General features: G+C 37.2%; 1 protein-coding gene across 1 annotated transcript in view; it reads left to right on the top strand.

The window, feature by feature from the left end:
• Positions 1 to 17,022: 17,022 nt before the first annotated feature.
• The window catches only part of LOC133542058 (prospero homeobox protein 1-like), a 139,521-nt gene continuing 135,616 nt past the window's right edge, over positions 17,023 to 20,927 (top strand). The window contains 1 exon segment of the mRNA XM_061885875.1: positions 17,023 to 17,467. The gene's annotated coding sequence lies outside the window, so the exon portion shown is untranslated.

Genomic DNA, 20,927 nt, shown 5'->3' with positions numbered 1-20,927 from the left:
CAGATAACCTCGTCACTTTGCACATTCTTTCTTCTTTGTTCACTTTCTTTTTAATGTCTCCGCCCGGCGCTGATGCTCCATAATGAGGCCCCGGGTGTTCAGGTAGTTAAATATAAAAAAGAAAAAAATCCTTTCTTTTCCAGAATGGGAGGAAAGCGTGCACAGAGCACACACCCCGAGGTGAGGGAAGGACCCCCGTCACGGCAGTTAAAGGGGAACATTATCACCACAACTATGTAAGTATGTAAGCGGCAATATATACCTCGATGTTGCAGAAAAAAGACAATATCTTTTTTTAACCGATTTCCCAACTCTAAAAGGGTGAATTTGGCGATTTGTTTGCTCTCGGAGCGATGACTTTTCACCCGTGACGTCACAACATGAAGCAATCCGACATTTTCTCAAACACGAGTCAAATCAGCTCTGTTATTTTCCGTTTTTTCGACTGTTTTCCGTACCTTGGAGACATCATGCCTCGTCGGTGTGTTGTCGGAGGTTGTAACAACACTAACAGGGAGGGATTCAAGTTGACTTACGTGGACTGTGCATCGATTAGCACGGCATGCTAACATGCTATTTAGGCTAGCTGTATGTACATATTGCATCGTTATGCCTCATTTGCAGCTATATTTGCGTCCAGCCTTTCCCTCCACCCACATTTAATGCCAAACAAACACATACTAATCCACGGATTCAAGTTGCACCAGTGTCAAAAGATGCGAAAGTCCCCCGTTTGTTCTGCACACTTTACCGACGATAGCGATGCTACGACAGAGATGTCCCACTCTCCCTTGTGGAGGGGTCCGGTCCGATCCGGTGGCCATGTACTGCTTGCCTGTGTATCGGCTGGGGACATCTCTGCGCTGCTGATCCGCCTCCGCTTGGGATGGTTTCCTGCTGGCTCCGCTGTGAACGGGACTCTCGCTGCTGTGTTGGATCCGCTTTGGACTGGACTCTCGCGACTGTGTTGGATCCATTATGGATTGAACTTTCACAGTATCATGTTAGACCCGCTCGACATCCATTGCTTTCCTCTTCTCCAAGGTTCTCATAGTCATCATTGTCACCGACGTCCCACTGGGTGTGAGTTTTCCTTGCCCTTATGTGGGCCTACCGAGGATGTCGTAGTGGTTTGTGCAGCCCTTTGAGACACTAGTGATTTAGGGCTATATAAGTAAACATTGATTGATTGATTGATGTGTGGATATCCTGCGACACTCAAAGCAGATGCATTTCCAACGATAAAGTCAACGAAATCACAAAGGTGAGTTTAGTTGATTTTATCGACTTATTTGGTAATCAGACATATTTGGTCGCGGCATGACTGCCAGCTAATCGATGCTAACATGCTATTTAGGCTAGCTGTATGTACATATTGCATCGTTATGCCTCATTTGCAGCTATATTTGCGTCCAGCCTTTCCCTCCACCCACATTTAATGCCAAACAAACACATACCAATCCGCGGATTCAAGTTGCACCAGTGTCAAAAGATGCGAAAGTCCCCCGTTTGTTCTGCACATTTTACCGACGATAGCGATGCTACGACAGAGATGTGTGGATATCCTGCGACACTCAAAGCAGATGCATTTCCAACGATAAAGTCAACGAAATCACAAAGGTGAGTTTTGTTGATTTTATTGACTTATGTGGTAATCAGACATATTTGGTCGCGGCATGACTGCCAGCTAATCGATGCTAACATGCTATTTAGGCTAGCTGTATGTACATATTGCATCGTTATGCCTCATTTGCAGCTATATTTGCATCCAGCCTTTCCTTCCACCCACATTTAATGCCAAACAAACACATACCAATCCACGGATTCAAGTTGCACCAGTGTCAAAAGATGCGAAAGTCCCCCGTTTGTTCTGCACATTTTACCGACGATAGCGATGCTACGACAGAGATGTGTGGATATCCTGCGACACTCAAAGCAGATGCATTTCCAACAATAAAGTCAACGAAATCACAAAGGTGAGTTTTGTTGATTTTATTGACTCATGTGGTAATCAGACATATTTGGTCGCGGCATGACTGCTAGCTAATCGATGCTAACATGCAATTTAGGCTAGCTGTATGTACATTTGTAGCTATATTTGCATCCAGCCTTTCCCTCCACCCACATTTAATGCCAAACAAACACTTACCAATCGACGGATTTAAGTTGCTCCAGTGGTCAAAAGATGCTATCGTTTGTTAAAAGGCGATCGCCGAATAGCCTTAATAGCTATTCGCTCAATAGCTTCAGTTTCGTTTTCACTATCTGCCTCCACACGCCAACCATCCGTTTCCATACATGCATAATCTGTTGAACCGCTTAAGCAACTGAAATCCGAGTCTGAATCCGGGCTAATGTTGCTATATCTTGCTGTTCTATCCGCCATGTTTGTTTGTATTGGCGTCACGATGTGACGTCACAGGAAAATAGACGGTGGATTTACAGATAACGAAAATCAGGCACTTTAAAGCCTTTTTTTGGGATATTCCATGATGGGTAAAATTTTGAAAAAAACTTCGAAAAATAAAATAAGCCACTAGGAACTGATTTTTATTGGTTTTAACCCTTCTGAAATTGTGATAATGTTCCCCTTTAAACGCTGGCTTCCTGCTGATTTTGCTCTTCTCTCTCTCTCTCCTCATCCCGTCCTCACAACAGGAAGTCATTGGATGGAAACAAGAGGTCTTGGGCTAAGGGCGCTAAAGCTAACGTGACTAGGGAGGGGGTTTGATGGCGGTGGTCTCCTCTCGGGTCGCGCTCGGGGGGGCGGCGGGCGGCACGGGAGGCAGGATGTTATGGTTTATTCAGCCCAGGAGTGGACAAGGTGCGCCTTGCCCTCAGCGCCAACATCAGCGTGATTTATAGCGGCGCTGGCAGACGCCTCTGTCCACAGGGGGAAGTCTTTGAACGTGCCGGGGTCCGCCGCGCGGGTTTTTAGCTGGGAAATAATTAGCGGGACTACACACGGCACATTTTTTTAAATGAGGCGTCGCGATTAATTCTTAGACTCAGACAAACTTTAATGATCCACAAGGGAAATTGTTCCACACAGTAGCTCAGTTAGAAAGGATGGAAAAGACGATGCAGGTAAAAAACACACTTGCCAACCCTCCCGGATTTCAGTGCCCCTCCCGACAATCTCCCGGGGCAACCATTCTCCTGAATTTCTCCCGAACAACAATATTAGGAGCGTGCCTTTAGCGTCTTCTCTCACCTGAAAAGGAGACTATTATACATGTCTCTGTTATCCATAGCTTTATCTATAAGCCATAAAGTAGGCAGGCTATTTCTCAGCGTGTGTTTATTCCAGCCGGCACGTTAATACGCTGACACAGAACATTCCGGATTCCCATCATGCATTGCTTTAAAACTACGGGAAGTAGTCATGTCCAAAAAACATAACAGAGACAAAGCAGAAGAAGAAAGAAGAGACATGGCGACAACAAGTAAGAAGAAGTACGCTTACAAGTTCCAAAATGATTGGAAAAAATAATTTCAGTCCATCCAGGACAGCTCGAAGGGGAAGAGGTATGCTGCCTGCTAATTTTGTAGATCAAACTTTTATGTGTGTGTATATGTGTAATTAAACGAACACTGAAATTCAAATATATATATATATATATATATATATATATATATATATATATATATATATATAAAATCCATCCATCAATCCATCCATCCATTTCCTACCGCTTATTACCTTTGGGGTCGCGGGGGGGCGCTGGTGCCTATCTCAGCTACAATCAGGTGGAAGGCAGGTTACACCATGGACAAGTCGCCACCTCATTGCATATATATATATATATATATATATATATATATATACAAAATTAATATATAGCTAGAATTCACTGAAAGTCAAGTATTGTGTTTATATATATATATATATATATATATATATATATATTTTAATAAGAAATACTTGACTTTAAGTGAATTCTAGCTATGAATATAGCTAGCTATAAATAGAATCAAACATTACAAGGAGACAGAACAGGATCAAACATTACGGGGAGACAGAACAGGATCAAACATTACTGGGAGACAGAACAGGATCAAACGTTACAGGGAGACAGAACAGTATCAAACATTACAGGGAGACAGAACAGGATCAAACATTACGGGGAGACAGAACAGGATTAAACATTACGGGGAGACAGAACAGTATCAAACATTACAGGGAGACAGAACAGTATCAAACATCACAGGGAGACAGAACAGGATCAAACATTACGGGGAGACAGAACAGGATTAAACATTACGGGGAGACAGAACAGTATCAAACATTACAGGGAGACAGAACAGTATCAGACAGTACAGGGAGAGAGAGAACAGGATCAAACATTACGGGGAGACAGAACAGGATCCAACATTACAGGGAGACAGAACAGGATCAAACATTACGGGGAAACAGAACAGTATCAGACAGTACAGGGAGAGAGAACAGGATCAAACATTACGGGGAGACAGAACAGGGTCAAACATAACAGGGAGACAGAACAGGATCAGACAATACAGGTAGACAGAACAGGATTAAACATCACGGGGAGACAGAACAGGATCAAACATTACGGGGAAACAGAACAGTATCAGACAGTACAGGGAGAGAGAACAGGATCAAACATTACGGGGAGACAGAACAGGGTCAAACATAACAGGGAGACAGAACAGGATCAGACAATACAGGTAGACAGAATAGGATGAAACATTACGGGGAGACAGAACAGGATCGCTGACGGGTCTGCCAGCTCCTGGTGCCCCTTACACAAGTGCTGAGATACAGGTAAAGAATGGTAGACAAAATAAAAAATTAGGTCCAGACTGAGGCCCAGGGGAAAAACAACTCATAGTCATAGCACACATCTGTACAGTAAACCAGTAGTTAGTTGTTTTCTTAGTTTTTTTTTTCAACGACGAGTTTTTTTTTTTCCACACTAAATATGCAGGTCAAATATAGTGACTATATTTAAATCCAGCAGATGGCGCCAACAAAAACAGTAACACAATGTCAATACAGCCAGTGAGTTTGGCACACACTCACCAATCCCTTGTCTTCAGTATATAGTTTCCAATAACTACCATGTGACTTTTACACTATCTCCCAATATTGTCCTAAAATATTTTTCAAACAGGTCAAAAATACTTTTTTTTTTTTTCTAATTATTTTTCAAACAAGCCCAAAAAGACGTAATTTTTCCCCCAATATTGTCCTAAAATATTTTTCAAACAAGCCAAAAATTTATTTTTTTCCACAACATTGTCCTAAAATATTTTTCAAACATGCCAAAATACATCTTATTTTTTCTGAATAATGTCCTAAATTTTTTTCAAACAGTCCAAAAATATGTAATATTTTTCCAATATCGTCCTAAAATATTTTTCAAACAAGCCAAATATTCATAATTTTTCCCCCTCTGTTGTCCTAAAATATTATACGAACAAGCCCAAAATACGTCGTTCTTTTCCGAATTTTGTCCTAAAATATTCTTCAAACAAGCCAAAGATGTGTATTTTTTTCCCCAATATTATCCTAAAATATTTTTCAAACAAGCCAAATATACGTAGTTTTTCCCACCAATATTGTCCTCCAATATTTTTCAAACAAGCCAAAATTTTTATTTTTCCCCCAATATTGTCTTAAAATATTTTTCAAACAAGCCAAAAATACCTCCTTCTTCCCCCAATATCGTCTTAAAATATTTTTCAAACAAGCCAAAAATACGTCCTTCTCCCCCCAATATCGTCTTAAAATATTTTTCAAACAAGCCAAAAATATGTAATTTTTTCTACAATTACTTTTCAAACAAGCTTAAAAACATGTGATTTTTCCCCAATATTGTCCTAAAATATTTTTCAAACAAGCCAAAAATACGTATTTTTTTCCCCAATATTGTCCTAAAATATTTTTTCAACAAGCCAAAAATATATTGTTGTTTGTCCCTATATTGTCCTTAATATTTTTCAAACAACCCAAATATTGGTCATTTATTTTCCACAATATTGTCCTAAAATATTTTCAAACAAGCCAAAAATACCTCATTTTTCCCCAATATTTTCCCCAATTATTTTTCAAACAAGCCAAAAATACCTAATTTTTCCCCAATATTTTCCCCAATTATTTTTCAAACAAGCCAAAATTATGTCTTTTGTTCCCAATATTGTCCTAAAATATTTTCAAACAAGCCAAAAATACCACATTTTTTTCCCAAGATATTTTTCAAACAAGCCAAAAATACACAATTTTTTCCCTAATATTATAAATAAATAAATGATAAATGGGTTGTACTTGTATAGCGCTTTTCTACCTTCAAGGTACTCAAAGCGCTTTGACACTTCTTCCACATTTACCCATTCACACACACATTCACACACTGATGGAGGGAGCTGCCATGCAAGGCGCTAACCAGCACCCATCAGGAGCAAGGGTGAAGTGTCTTGCTCAAGGACACAACGGACGTGACGAGGTTGGTACTAGGTGGGATTTGAACCAGGGACCCTCGGGTTGCGCACGACCACTCTCCCACGTCCTAAAATATTTTCTATCAAGCCAAAAATACGTCAATTTTTTTCGCCAAATTGTTTTCTAACAATCCTAAAATACATAATTTCCCCCCCATTGTTGTCCTAAAATATTTTTGTAACAAGCCAAAAATACCTAATTTTTTTCCCCCAACATTTTTCAAACAAGTCAAAAATACTTAATTTTTTCCCAGTCGTGTTCTAAAATATTTTTCAAACCAGCCAAAAACATCTCATTTTTCCCCAATATTGTCCTGAAACATTTTTCAAACGAGCCAAAAATATGTCATTTTTTCCCCCAATTATTTTTCAAACAAGCTAAAAATGTCATTTCCCCCCCAATATTGTCCTAAATATTTTCTAAGAAACCAGAAATACGTCATTGTTTCCCTCTCAATTTTTTTCGGACAAGCCAAAAAATACTTTATTTTTCCCAACATTGTCCTAAAATATTTTTCCAACAAGCCAAAAATACATCATTTTTTCCCCAATATTGTTACTAAGATATTTTTCCAACAAGCCAAAAATACATCAATTTTTCACAATATTGTCCAAAAATATTTTTCAAACAAATCAAAAATACACATTTTTTTCCCCCAATATTTTTCAATCAAGTCAAAAATACGAGCCAAAAATATGTCATTTTTTCCCCCAATTATTTTTCAAACAAGCTAAAAATGTCATTTTCCCCCAATATTGTCCTAAATATTTTCTAACAAACCAGAAATACGTCATTGTTTCCCTCTCAATTTTTTTCGAACAAGCCAAAAAATACTTTATTTTTCCCAACATTGTCCTAAGATATTTTTCCAACAAGCCAAAAATACATACATTATTCACAATATTGTCCGAAAATATTTTTCAAACAAATCAAAAATACACATTTTTTTCCCCCAATATTTTTCAATCAAGTCAAAAATACATACTTTTTTTCCCCAATATTGTCCTAAGATATTTTTCAAACAAGCCAAAAATACATCAATTTTTCACAATATTGTCCGAAAATATTTTTCAAACAAATCAAAAATACACATTTTTTTCCCCCAATATTTTTCAATCAAGTCATAAATACGTCGTTTTTTTCCCAATTATGTGCTAAAATATTTTTCAAACAAGCAAAAAATATGTAATTTTTTCCCCCCAATTATTTTTATTTTTACAACAAGCTAAAAATATGTAATTTTCCCCCAAAATTGTCCTAAAAGATTTTCTAACAAGCCAAAAATACGTAATTTTTCCCCCCAATTTTTTTTCGAACAAACCAGATACATCATTTTTTCCCAATATTATCCTAAAATATTTTTCAAACAAGCCAAATCTACATCATTTTTTTTCTAATTCTGTGCTAAAACATTTTCAAACAAGCCAAAAATATGTCATTTTTTCCCCCCAATTTTTTTATAACAAGCCTTTAATACGTCAAGTTTTTTTTCACAAAATTGTCCTAAAATCTTTTTCAAAGCAGTCCAAAACACGTCTTTTTTTCCCCCAATTATGTGGTAAAATATTTTTCGAACAAGCCAAAAATACCTCATTTTTTTCCCCCCCAATATTTTTTCAACAAGTCAAAAATACTTCATTTTTTCCCAATTGTGTTCTAAAATATTTTTCAAACAAGCCATAACTACATCATTTTTTCCCAATTATGTGATCAAATATTTTCAAACAAGCCAAAAATACGTCATTTTTTCCCCAATTACGTGGCAAAATATTTTTCAAACAAGCCAAAAATAAGTCATTTTTTTCCCAATTATCTGCTAAAATATTTTTCAAACAAGCCAAAAATGTGTCATTTTTTCCCAATTATGTGCTAAAATATTTTCAAACAAGCCAAAAATACGTTATCACCCCCCCAATTTTTTTCCAACAAGCCTTCAGTACGTCAAGTTTTTTCCCCAATATTGTCCTAAAATATTTTTCAAACAAGCCAAATATTCATAATTTTTCCCCCTCTATTGTCCTAAAATATTATACGAACAAGCCCAAAATACGTCGTTCTTTTCCGAATTTTGTCCTAAAATATTTTTCCAACAAGCCAAAAATACATTATTTTTTTCCCCAATATTATCCTAAAATATTTTTCAAACAAGCCAAATATACGTAATTTTTCCCACCAATATTGTCCTACAATATTTTTCAAACAAGCCAAAAATACGTAATTTTTTTCCCAATATTGTCCTAAAATATTTTTGCAACAAGCCAAAAATATGTTGTTGTTTTTCCCTATATTGTCCTTAATATTTTTCAAACAACCCAAATATTGGTCATTTATTTTCCACAATACTGTCCTAAAATATTTTCAAACAAGCCAAAAATACCTCATTTTTCCCCAATATTTTCCCCAATTATTTTTCAAACAAGCCAAAATTATGTCATTTGTTCCCAATATTGTCCTAAAATATTTTCAAACAAGCCAAAAATACCACATTTTTTTCCCAAGATATTTTTCAAACAAGCCAAAAATACATAATTTTTTCCCTAATATTGTCCTAAAATATTTTCTATCAAGCCAAAAATACGTCAGTTTTTTCCGCCAAATTGTTTTCTAACAATCCTAAAATACATCATTCCCCCCCCCAATGTTGTCCTAAAATATTTTTGTAACAAGCCAAAAATACCTAATTTTTTTCCCCCAACATTTTTTAAACAGGTCAAAAATACTTAATTTTTTCCCAGTTGTGTTCTAAAATATTTTTCAAACCAGCCAAAAACATCTCATTTTTCCCCAATATTGTCCTGAAACATTTTTCAAACGAGCCAAAAATATGTCATTTTTTCCCCCAATTATTTTTCAAACATGCTAAAAATGTCATTTCCCCCCAATATTGTCCTAAATATTTTCTAACAAACCAGAAATACGTCATTGTTTCCCTCTCAATTTTTTTCGAACAAGCCAAAAAATACTTTATTTTTCCCAACATTGTCCTAAAATATTTTTCCAACAAGCCAAAAATACATAATTTTTTTCCCCAATATTGTCCTAAGATATTTTTCAAACAAGCCAAAAATACATCAATTTTTCACAATATTGTCCAAAAATATTTTTCAAACAAATCAAAAATACCAATTTTTTCCCCCCAATATTTTTCAATCAAGTCATAAATACGTCGTTTTTTTCCCAATTATGTGCTAAAATATTTTTCAAACAAGCCAAAAATATGTAATTTTTTCCCCCAATTATTTTTATAACAAGCCAAAAATATGTAATTTTTCCCCAATATTGTCCTGAAACATTTTTCAAATGAGCCAAAAATGAGTCTTTTTTTTTTTCCCCAATTATTTTTCAAACAAGCTAAAAATATGTAATTTTTCCCCCAAAATTGTCCTAAAAGATTTTCTAACAAGCCAAAAATACGTAATTTTTTCCCCCCAATTTTTTTTCGAACAAGCCAGATACATAATTTTTTCCCAATGTTATCCTAAAATATTTTTCAAACAAGCCAAATCTACATCATTTTTTTTCTAATTCTGTGCTAAAATATTTTCAAACAAGCCAAAAATATGTCATTTTTTCCCCCCAATTTTTTTCTAACAAGCCTTTAATACGTCAAGTTTTTTTCCCAAAATTGTCCTAAAATCTTTTTCAAACCAGTCCAAAACACGTCTTTTTTCCCCTCAATTATGTGGTAAAATATTTTTCGAACAAGCCAAAAATACCTCATTTTTTTCCCCCCAATATTTTTTCAAAAAGTCAATAATACTTCACTTTTTCCCAATTTTGTTCTAAAATATTTTTCAAACAAGCCATAACTACATCATTTTTTCCCAATTATGTGATCAAATATTTTCAAACAAGCCAAAAATACGTCATTTTTTCCCCAATTACGTGGCAAAATATTTTTCAAACAAGCCAAAAATACGTCATTTTTTTCCCAATTATCTGCTAAAATATTTTTCAAACAAGCCATAACTACATCATTTTTTCCCAATTATGTGATCAAATATTTTCAAACAAGCCAAAAATACGTCATTTTTTCCCCAATTACGTGGCAAAATATTTTTCAAACAAGCTAAAAATACGTCATTTTTTTCCCAATTATCTGCTAAAATATTTTTCAAACAAGCCAAAAATGCGTAATTTTTTCCCAATTATGTGCTAAAATATTTTCAAACAAGCCAAAAATACGTTATCACCCCCCCCCCCCCCAAATTTTTTCCAACAAGCCTTCAGTACGTCAAGTTTTTTCCCCAATATTGTCCTAAAATATTTTTCAAACAAGCCAAAAATATGTCATTATTTTCCCAATTATGTGCTAAAATATTTTTCAAACCAGCCAGAAATACATCATTGTTTTTCTGAATCTGTTCCAGTGTCAAACTGTCTCCCCCAGTGTAACATTCCTAACTGTCCTGTAAGGCACTGATATATTCTGTCATTGAAGGATGGTATTTCTACCACTAAATATGTCCATAAATGCATGTAAATATGTCCATAAATGCATGTAAATATATCCATAAATGCATGTAAATATGTCCATAAATGCATGTAAATATGTCCATAAATGCATGTAAATATGTCCATAAATGCATGTAAATATGTCTATAAATGCATGTAAATATGTCTATAAATGCATGTAAATATGTCCATAAATGCATGTAAATATGTCCATAAATGCATGTAAATATGTCTATAAATGCATGTAAATATGTCCATAAATGCATGTAAATATGTCCATAAATGCATGTAAATATGTCTATAAATGCATGTAAATATGTCCATAAATGCATGTAAATATGTCTATAAATGCATGTAAATATGTCCATAAATGCATGTAAATATGTCCATAAATGCATGTAAATATGTCCATAAATGCATGTAAATATGTCTATAAATGCATGTAAATATGTCCATAAATGCATGTAAATATGTCTATAAATGCATGTAAATATGTCTATAAATGCATGTAAATATGTCCATAAATGCATGTAAATATGTCTATAAATGCATGTAAATATGTCCATAAATGCATGTAAATATGTCTATAAATGCATGTAAATATGTCCATAAATGCATGTAAATATGTCCATAAATGCATGTAAATATGTCCATAAATGCATGTAAATATGTCTATAAATGCATGTAAATATGTCCATAAATGCATGTAAATATGTCTATAAATGCATGTAAATATGTCCATAAATGCATGTAAATATGTCCATAAATGCATGTAAATATGTCCATAAATGCATGTAAATATGTCCATAAATGCATGTAAATATGTCCATAAATGCATGTAAATATGTCCATAAATGCATGTAAATATGTCTATTAATGCATGTAATAATCCCACAAATGTCTTGCTCTACACGCAAGCCTATTGGATGACAGCTCTGCCCTCCCCCTGACCTCCCCTCAGGCACCCCGCCCCTCCAGTTAAAAGGTCAGCGAGGGGTCACGACAGGTCACGAGCGAAAGGCCGCGCGCGAGCACAGACAGCCGGGACGGTGTCGGGGGGGAAGGTCGGAGGTCAGGAGCGCCGCACGGGGCGGACAAGAGGGTGCCAACAGGTACGCCACGTGTTGCGGGCAGAGCACTACAACGTACGCAGGGAGGAGAGGTGCTTTAATGTATGGATGCTCATCCCTGATTGGAACACCAGTTCTACCTCATTTTAACCACATTTGGGCATAGACAGTTAAAGGCCTACTGAAAACCACCACACAGTCTGATAGTTTATATATCAATGATGAAATATTAACATTGCAACACATGCCAATACGGCCTTTTTACTTTACTAAATTGCAATTTTAAAACTCCCGCGGAGTTTCCTGTTGAAAACGTCGCGGAATGATGACGCGTGTTTGTGACGTTATTGGTTGAAGGGGACATATTAGCCCAGCGCCACACACGGCTAAAAGTCGTCTCTTTTCATCGCATAATTACACAGTAATTTGGACATCTGTGTTGCTGAATCTTTTTGCAATTTGTTCAATTAATAATGGAGACGTCAAAGAAGAATGCTGTTGGTGGAAAGCAGTGGATTGCAGCTGTCTTTAGCAACCAAAACACAGCCGGTGTTTCTTTGTTTGTTGTGAAGCTTTAACACAGAGCGGTCAAGCGAACATGTTTCTCTACGTCAACCAGCAAGTTTTTGGATGGGAAAATTGTGATATTAAGTCGGCTCTTACCGGAGACTTCAGTGGATTATGCGACCTCCTCCCGCAGCTCAAAACGGCGGCTGTGATCTTGGCTCCTCCATTGGCTTCTCTGAGAGACACTGGCGCTCCAACTTTCAGATATGACTTTATAATCTCACTAAAACACTATTAACACAATAATAAGAAGGGATTTTCCAGAATTATTCTAGTAAATGTGTCTAATAACATCTGAATCGCTTTTTAAGTGCTTCACTCTAACTTTCCTCATCCATGAATATTTTATCCTCGCTCAAATTAATGGGGAACTTGTCGCTTTCTCGGTCCGAATTGCACTTGCTGCTGGTGGCTATGATTGTAAACAATGTTCAGATGTGAGGAGCCCTACAACCCGTGACATCACGCGCACATCGTCTGCTACTTCCGGTACAGGCAAGGCTTTTTTATTAGCGACCAAAAGTTGCAAACTTTATCGTGGATGTTCTCTACTAAATCCTTTCAGCAAAAATATGGCAATATCGGGAAATGATCAAGTATGACACATAGAATGGACCTGCTATCCCCGTTTAAATAAGAACATCTCATTTCAGTTGGCCTTTAAATGAGATTTTCTCATTAAAGTTTTACCTCCAAGAATTTCAGTAGGCCTACTGAAATGAGATGTTCTTATTTAAACGGGGATAGCAGGTCCATTCTATGTGTCATACTTCATCATTTCGCCATATTGCCATATTTTTGCTGAACGGATTTAGTAGAGAACATCCACGATAAAGTTTGCAACTTTTGGTGTTAAGAGGAAAGCCTTGCCTGTACCGGAAGTAGCAGACGATGACGTCACATGTTGATGGCTCTGTCACGCCAAATTTCTCTCTCCTACACCCCCCCCCCCTAATTTACTTCCGGGGTCATGATTAATACAGACGTTTTAACGCTATATTATAAAAATACAGACGTTTTGTTAACGCTATGTTATAAAAAAATGTAAAAAACAAATTACAAACACAAGCTATGGGATGACGCATTTACTTCCGGGGTCACGTTTCCTCTTGCCATCCCATAGCTTGTGTTTGTAAATTGTTTTTTAAATTATTTTATAATATAGCGTTAACAAAACGTCTGTATTTTTATAATATAGCGTTGACAAAACGTCTGTATTAATCATGAGCCCGGAAGTAAATGGGGGGGGGGGTGTTTGTAGGGGGGGAAGAAATTTGGCGGGACAACTCCTCACATATTCACATTGTTTTTAATGGGAGCCTCCAACAAAAAGTGCTATTTGGACCGAGAAAACGACAATTTCCCCATTAATTTGAGCGAGGATGAAAGATTTGTTTTTGAGAATATTGATAGCGACGGACTAGAAAAAAAAAGAAAAGCGATTACACTGGGACGGATTCAGATGTTTTTAGACACATTTACTAGGATAATTCTGGGAAATCCCTTATCTTTCTGTTGTGTTGCTAGTGTTTTAGTGAGTTAGATAGTACCTGATAGTCGGAGGTGTGTCCACAGGTGTCTTGACGCCAATGTCTCAGGGGAGTCGACAGCAGCTTTATGGACGACACAAGCTCAGCTTTCATCCGGTAATAAGCAACTTTTTACCACAATTTTCTCACTGAAACCTGCTGGTTGACATTCTGCCGCGATTCATGTTCGCTTGACTGCGCTCTGATCCATAGTAAAGTTTCACCTCCAAGAATTTTAGACAATGAATCACCGTGTGTTTGTGTGGCTAAAGGCTAAAGCTTCCCAACTCCATCTTTCTACTGTGACTTCTCCAATATTAATTGAACAAATTGCAAAAGATTCAGCAACACAGATCTACAAAATAATGTGTAATTATGCCGTTAAAGCAGACGACTTTTAGCTGTGTGTGTGTGTGCAGCGCTCATACTTTCTAAAAACCTGTTGAGTCTTGCGTACACGTCATCATTACACAACGTTTTCAAGATGAAACTCTACAGGAAATTTAAAATTGCAATTTAGTAAACTAAAAAGGCCGTATTGGCATGTGTTGCAATGTTAATATTTCATCATTGATATATAAACTATCAGACTGCGTGGTCGCTAGTAGTGGCTTTCAGTAGGCCTTTAAAGGAAATAATGAATGTTAAAAAATAGTCCGTTCCAGGGTCAAAAACTGCACTTGTAAAGAGGAGGTTATTGGTTATTTCAATATTGTACTGAGCAGCCAGGACAGAGATGTGTACAATCGTCGCTATTTTGGTATTTTCATAAGTTTGCCATAAAAGAAAGAGCAAAACATTTCCATATAGAGGATGCAGATTCCCAAAAACAGCAAATGTTTTTTTTTCCCCTCTCATTACTGTATTTATCACCACCTTTGTATTGATGCACACACGTAGAACATTCTAGTTAAATGTTGAATGAAATGAGAGCAATACAGTTGAATAACAGTTTGTGTAAAGTCCTGTTGACAGGTGAGAGGTCATCCTTCAGCAAACTTTGTTCCCACCACGCATGCGCACGCCCCTCCCGTGTGAGAGATAGAGGGGGAAAAAAAAAAACACGCACAGGAGACGCCGTGGGGGGCGTTTGACTTTGACTTAGTCCAAGCCTTTTTATGTCACTGACGCCCGCTGTTGTTTTTTTGTCTTTTTTTTATGACGTCATGTAGTCTTACACTTCCGGGGCGCGTAAACCCCGGCACGTGCGCCGGGGAGACCTGTACGCGCCACGCAGAATTCCACTGAAACATTTATTATTTTTAATGTTTTTTATGGTTAGAAATAAAATAATAATAATAATATTAAAAAAACTGAATGTTAACCATTAATTTGAGTTTTTTTTTTTGTTTTACCGTAACTGTTCTAATATGCGCTCATGTGTGTTTGTCCAACAGGAGCATGCAAATAAGGCATATTTGAATGAGCGCATAAAAGAGGCCATAACACGCACGCACGCCATAATCACCACTATAGTTGTACAGCCTAGAAAAAAACAAAACAAAAACAAAAAAACACTGGATGTGGGTCACGGAGGCCCACGTCCACGCTGCCAGCTCCCACTGCCAAGAAATAACATTGTGCGCAAATTGTCACTTATTTTATTGTAACACCCGTGTTAAAGTGCTCATTTTTTATTGCCAGTCTCATAAAATATATTATTATTTTTGTAGTTTGTAATATTTAGTTTGTTAATTCTGTGTTGGATTGTAGATTCCACGTTGCGGGGCTGAAGTGTAGGATTTTTGTGGTGTTTAAAAAAAATAAAAAAATGAAGTGGTGGCCACGTCGTCCAATAAGGACTCAGACGCCTACTCTTCGTCCTCATCATCCTCCCCGAACCTTTTCATTCCGGGACCCAAAGACCTCTGCGGAACAAAACATCTTTTAAGCGCGCACACACACACATGCGCGCGCACCATCCCGTATTTAATACAATAGTCCAGAGGATAAAAATTGACAAATAACGTCAATAATGTTACGCATAAAAAAAGCCAGGATCGAATAATGTAATGATATGAATTATGGAATAAAATGGCAAGCTATACCTTTGGGAGCAATATTGTTTCCCCGGCCTGCCCTCTTTTTTTTTTTTTCTTTTTTTTTATACTGTTGGGCCAATTTCTAATAAATATGTCAGTCCCTTCAATTCACATTTCATCAGCCGCGGCCCGTAATAACTTTTTAAAATAAATCCACCTGTAGGTCGAGTTAGAAACACCAGCTTTTTTTTTTTTTTTTTCACATAACAAAAAAACCCGGCTTTAATTATTCGTTTTGTTCCAAAAAGTGCACCCGAGGGAGAGGATGGGAAGAACCCGGGAATGACGCAGGCCGGTTTTTTAGGAACCGAGCCAGGGAGGAAAAATAAGTTTGCTTGCTGATTTGGCAATATTTTTATTTTATCTAAATAATAAAAAAAAAACGCTTGAGGGAAACAAAACCATGTTCTTCCTCTCGAAATACCTTAATCCGTTATAAAATTATGTTATAATTAATTTTAAATGGAATATCACGAATAGGAATTCCACCTGTTGATAAATTATACATTTAATATTTATGCTTTAATGTTTGAAACAACAAATAACTGAAATATGGTGCGTTCACGGCTTCGGATGACGCGTTAATTTCTTCTTTGAATAAAATGGATCGGAGATAATTCCACATTTTTAAGCTTAATTTAAACACGAACGAACACAAAAGCATCGAAATAAAAATGAGTGTTAAATCAATATTTATTAAAAAAAATTAAAAGTGCATGTTTCTTACTGTGACGGAAGAATGGTTTGTATTCTTTTTTTTTTTTCTGTAGGGCGGGGGTGTGAGGAAAAGGGGGGGCGGGGGGGTCCCACTGTGGTCCCGCGGCTCAAGTTCAGTGCGTGGATGTCCTGCAGGCTGGAAGGCGTGGGGGTGGAGGTGGGGGGGTGGAGGTGGGTGGGGGCGCCGCTCTTATTGGTGCGCCGCCACGGTTACATCACGCCGGCGTCTTCCTGCTTCCTTCAGCCGCGTCTTCAAGTGGGGTCTCTTGTCGCGGCCGGAGAGGAGCGCGCCACTGTATCCATCGCTCTTCTCCCTCTCTCTCTCTCCCTCCCTCTCTCCCTCCCTCTCTCGCTCTTTCTCTCCCTCGCTCACGTCCTCCGGAGCTCTCTCGCTCTTTGTGCGTCCCGCTTGGCGGTGGATGAAGACAGCCGGTGCGTAAAAAAGAAAAGAAAAAAAAATCGCATCTTCCAGGGGTTTTTTTGTTTTTTTTTTATAAATCCAGATTTATCCAATACGGCGATCTATTCTTCTTCTTTCTTTTTTTTTTTTTTTTTTTAAATAATTTAAAAGTGGATCACCTCGTCGTCCTTCTTCTTCTTCTCGCCATCAGCATCAACTGCGGGGTAAGTCAGCGATATTCCTCCCCTCTGCGTGTGCGGTCAGAAAAATACTTTTAAAAAATTAAATAAATAAATAAAACGAACGTTAACAAGGTTAAAATAGTCCGTGTTAGGTATTAATCAACATATCGCTTTGGTGCTTTTATTTTGGTAAAGTTGAAGTGCGTGTTTCGCCAAAAAAAAAAAAAAGTTTGATTTATTTGGGCAAAAATGCCATCTTCACTAATCTGAAGCTTTTTTTGTTATAGAAAGTTTGACGCCTGTGTGTGTGTGAGAGAGTGAGAGTGTGTGTGTGTGTGTGTGCACACAGAGACAGGTGCTAGGTCCCAAAAGACAGGTGCAAGTAGTGCAGGGTGACTATTTCCAGCTCATTGTTTAAAAGCTCCTGGTGGTGATCAAGTTTTTTTTTGTTTTTTTTTTTGTGTGTGTGTGTCTCCTTCAGAGAAGCTTCTCTATATCTCCTGTCTGAGCTGTTTAATACTAATGTCATAGAAGTGCATGCTGGGACTAAAAATCCAAAGCTTTACTTTGCAAAAGTACTCTATTTTTTTCAATAAGGGAAGGGAGGGGGGTCGCGTCACTTAACCTCTTTCTCCCGTCTGTGAATATCGTATTTAATGTGCGCTTTTTTTTTGTCAGAGACACAACTTCTTTCTTGAAATGTTGTGCATCGTTCATGTTAGGTTAAAAGTATGTTTTTTTAAGTGGAATCCAAGTCAATTCAAAATAATGTGAGTGTACTAAACAGATAGATAGATAGTACTTTATCGATTCATTCAGGAAAATTAAAATTCCGGCAGCAGTGTACAGAGTTGAGATCAATTTAAAAAGTAAATAATGGGGGTATAAACAGAAACAAAACAGAAAAATATTACAATAAGAATAAAAATAAAAAGTAAAATGCACTAATACAAGAAACCCCTAAAAAAATGTATTGTTTCTATTTAGTTAAATAGATTTTTTTTCTGTCATTTAAAAATGTCATTCAGCTACATTTTTTTATATATATATAAGCAAGAGCGCTTTAAGGGCGCTTCTTGCTGCAGTTTGACCCTTGAGACCTATTCATTTGAGCAGAAAATAAAAATAAAAATAAAAAAAACGGTTAAAATAGTCCACGTTAGGCATTAATCAACATATCTTATTGCTTTGGTGCTTTTATTTTGGTAAACTTGAAGTGCGTGTTTGGGTGAGGAAAGTGCTTTATAAGTTGCAAGTTGTGTTGTCAGTAACTCGCTTCTTGCTGCGGTTTGACCCGTGAGACCTATTCATTTGAGCAGAAAAAAAAATAAATTAGGCATTAATCAACATATCTTATTGCTTTGGTGCTTTTATTATGGTAAACTTGAAGTGCGTGTTTGGGTGAGGAAAGTGCTTTACAAGTTGCAAGTTGTCAGTAACTCGCTTCTTGCTGCAGTTTGACCCGTGCGACCTATTCATTTCAGCACAAAATAATACATTTAAAAAACGGTTGAAATAGTCCACGTTAGGCATTAATCATATTGCTTTGGTGCTTTTATTTTGGTAAACTTGAAGTGCGTGTTTGGGTGAGGAAAGGGCTTTACAAGTTGTCAGCTACTCTTTCTAGCTGCAGTTTGACCCGTGCGACTTATTCATTTGAGCATAAAATAATAAATTTAAAAAACGGTTGAAATAGTCCACGTTAGGCATTAATCATATTGCTTTGGTGCTTTTATTTTGGTAAACTTGAAGTGCGTGTTTGGGTGAGGAAAGGGCTTTACAAGTTGTCAGCTACTCCTTCTAGCTGCAGTTTGACCCGTGCGACTTATTCATTTGAGCACAAAATAATAAATTAAAAAAACGGTTAAAATAGTCCACGTTAGGCATTAATCATAATGCTTTGGTGCTTTTATTTTGGTAAAATTGAAGCGCGTGTTTGGGTGAGGAAAGTGCTTTACAAGTTGCAAGTTGTCAGTAACTCGCTTCTTGCTGCGGTTTGACCGGTGAAACCTATTCATTTCAGCATAAAAAAAATAAATTTAAAAAACGGTTGAAATAGTCCACGTTAGGCATTAATCATATTGCTTTGGTGCTTTTATTTTGGTAAACTTGAAGTGCGTGTTTGAGTGAGGAAAGTGCTTTACAAGTTGCAGGTTGTCAGTAACTCGCTTCTAGCTGCAGTTTGACCCGTGCGACCTATTCATTTCAGCACAAAATAATAAAGTAAAAAAACGGTTGAAATAGTCCACGTTAGGCATTAATCATATTGCTTTGGTGCTTTTATTTTGGTAAACTTGAAGTGCGTGTTTGGGTGAGGAAAGTGCTTTACAAGTTGCAAGTTGTCAGCTACTCCTTCTAGCTGCAGTTTGACCCGTGCGACCTATTCATTTGAGCATAAAATAATAAATTAAAAAAAACGGTTAAATAGTCCACGTTAGGCATTAATCATATTGCTTTGGTGCTTTTATTTTGGTAAACTCGAAGTGCGTTTTTGGTCGAGGAAAGTGCTTTACAAGTTGCAAGTTGTCAGTAACTGGCTTCTTGCTGCAGTTTGACCCGTGCGACCTATTCATCTGAGCAGAATTAAGTGTCCTTGCCAGATGAAAAGCCAAATGAAACAAAACCCAAAAAGGCTGGCGACCAAAATCAATCGTCCTATTTTTTATTGTTTTGCTTTTCTCTTCATTGTGGCCTTATTGATTCATGCAGGACATTAAAGAATAGTCTGTGGAAGGCACCAAATAATGTTCAAAAGGAAGCTGGAATCTTTAACCCCTTGTCTCTTTTAATACGGTCCAATAAATATCGCCTATGTCGGCCGACACGGCGCACACACAAACATGGAAATGAGGACAAGTACTTAAGTCATTATCATAATTTTATGCTGCTTTGTGTTGCGTGGGAACTGGTTCAGTGTCACGCGCCGCGGAACAGGGGACAGGATAAAATGTAGGACTTTGCCCCGGAATGTCGACGCGAAGGCCTAATTCCCATTCCCCCATAAGCTACCGTCATTGCTGTCTTTCACTATCAAATCGGGCTAAGTGGGCGATGTGGCGCGTTTCGGGAGGTTGGCCGTGCCAGCGACCTGAGGGTTCTTGGTTCAATCCCCCACCTTCTACCAACTCCGTCACGTCCGTTGTGTCCTTGAGCGAGACACTTCACCCTTGCTCCTGATTAGGGTTAGGGCAAGGGCCGGGAACCTTTTTGTCTGAGAGAGCCATGAAAGCCAAATATTTTCAAACGTGAGAGCCAAATGATATTTTTTTAACACCGAATACAACTAAATGCGTGCGTTTTTAAGTAACACCGACATTTTTGGAGTATAATAAGCCTCTTATTCAATGAATGTTCTTCAATTTGTCATCCCCAAAGTAAGAACTGAACTGGGCAAGAAAGCATTTAAGGTTTTCAGCACCGAAGGCTTGGAATAACCTACAATCGAATATTCAACTTCAAACCCTCGTTACATTAAATGATTTTAAAGCTTCTGTGAAAGGAT

This window comes from Nerophis ophidion, linkage group LG24, assembly GCF_033978795.1.
Source record: "Nerophis ophidion isolate RoL-2023_Sa linkage group LG24, RoL_Noph_v1.0, whole genome shotgun sequence".
NCBI classification, from domain to species: domain Eukaryota; kingdom Metazoa; phylum Chordata; class Actinopteri; order Syngnathiformes; family Syngnathidae; genus Nerophis; species Nerophis ophidion.
Note: the sequence above shows the minus strand (reverse complement) of the source record. Positions and strands in the feature narration are given on the sequence as shown.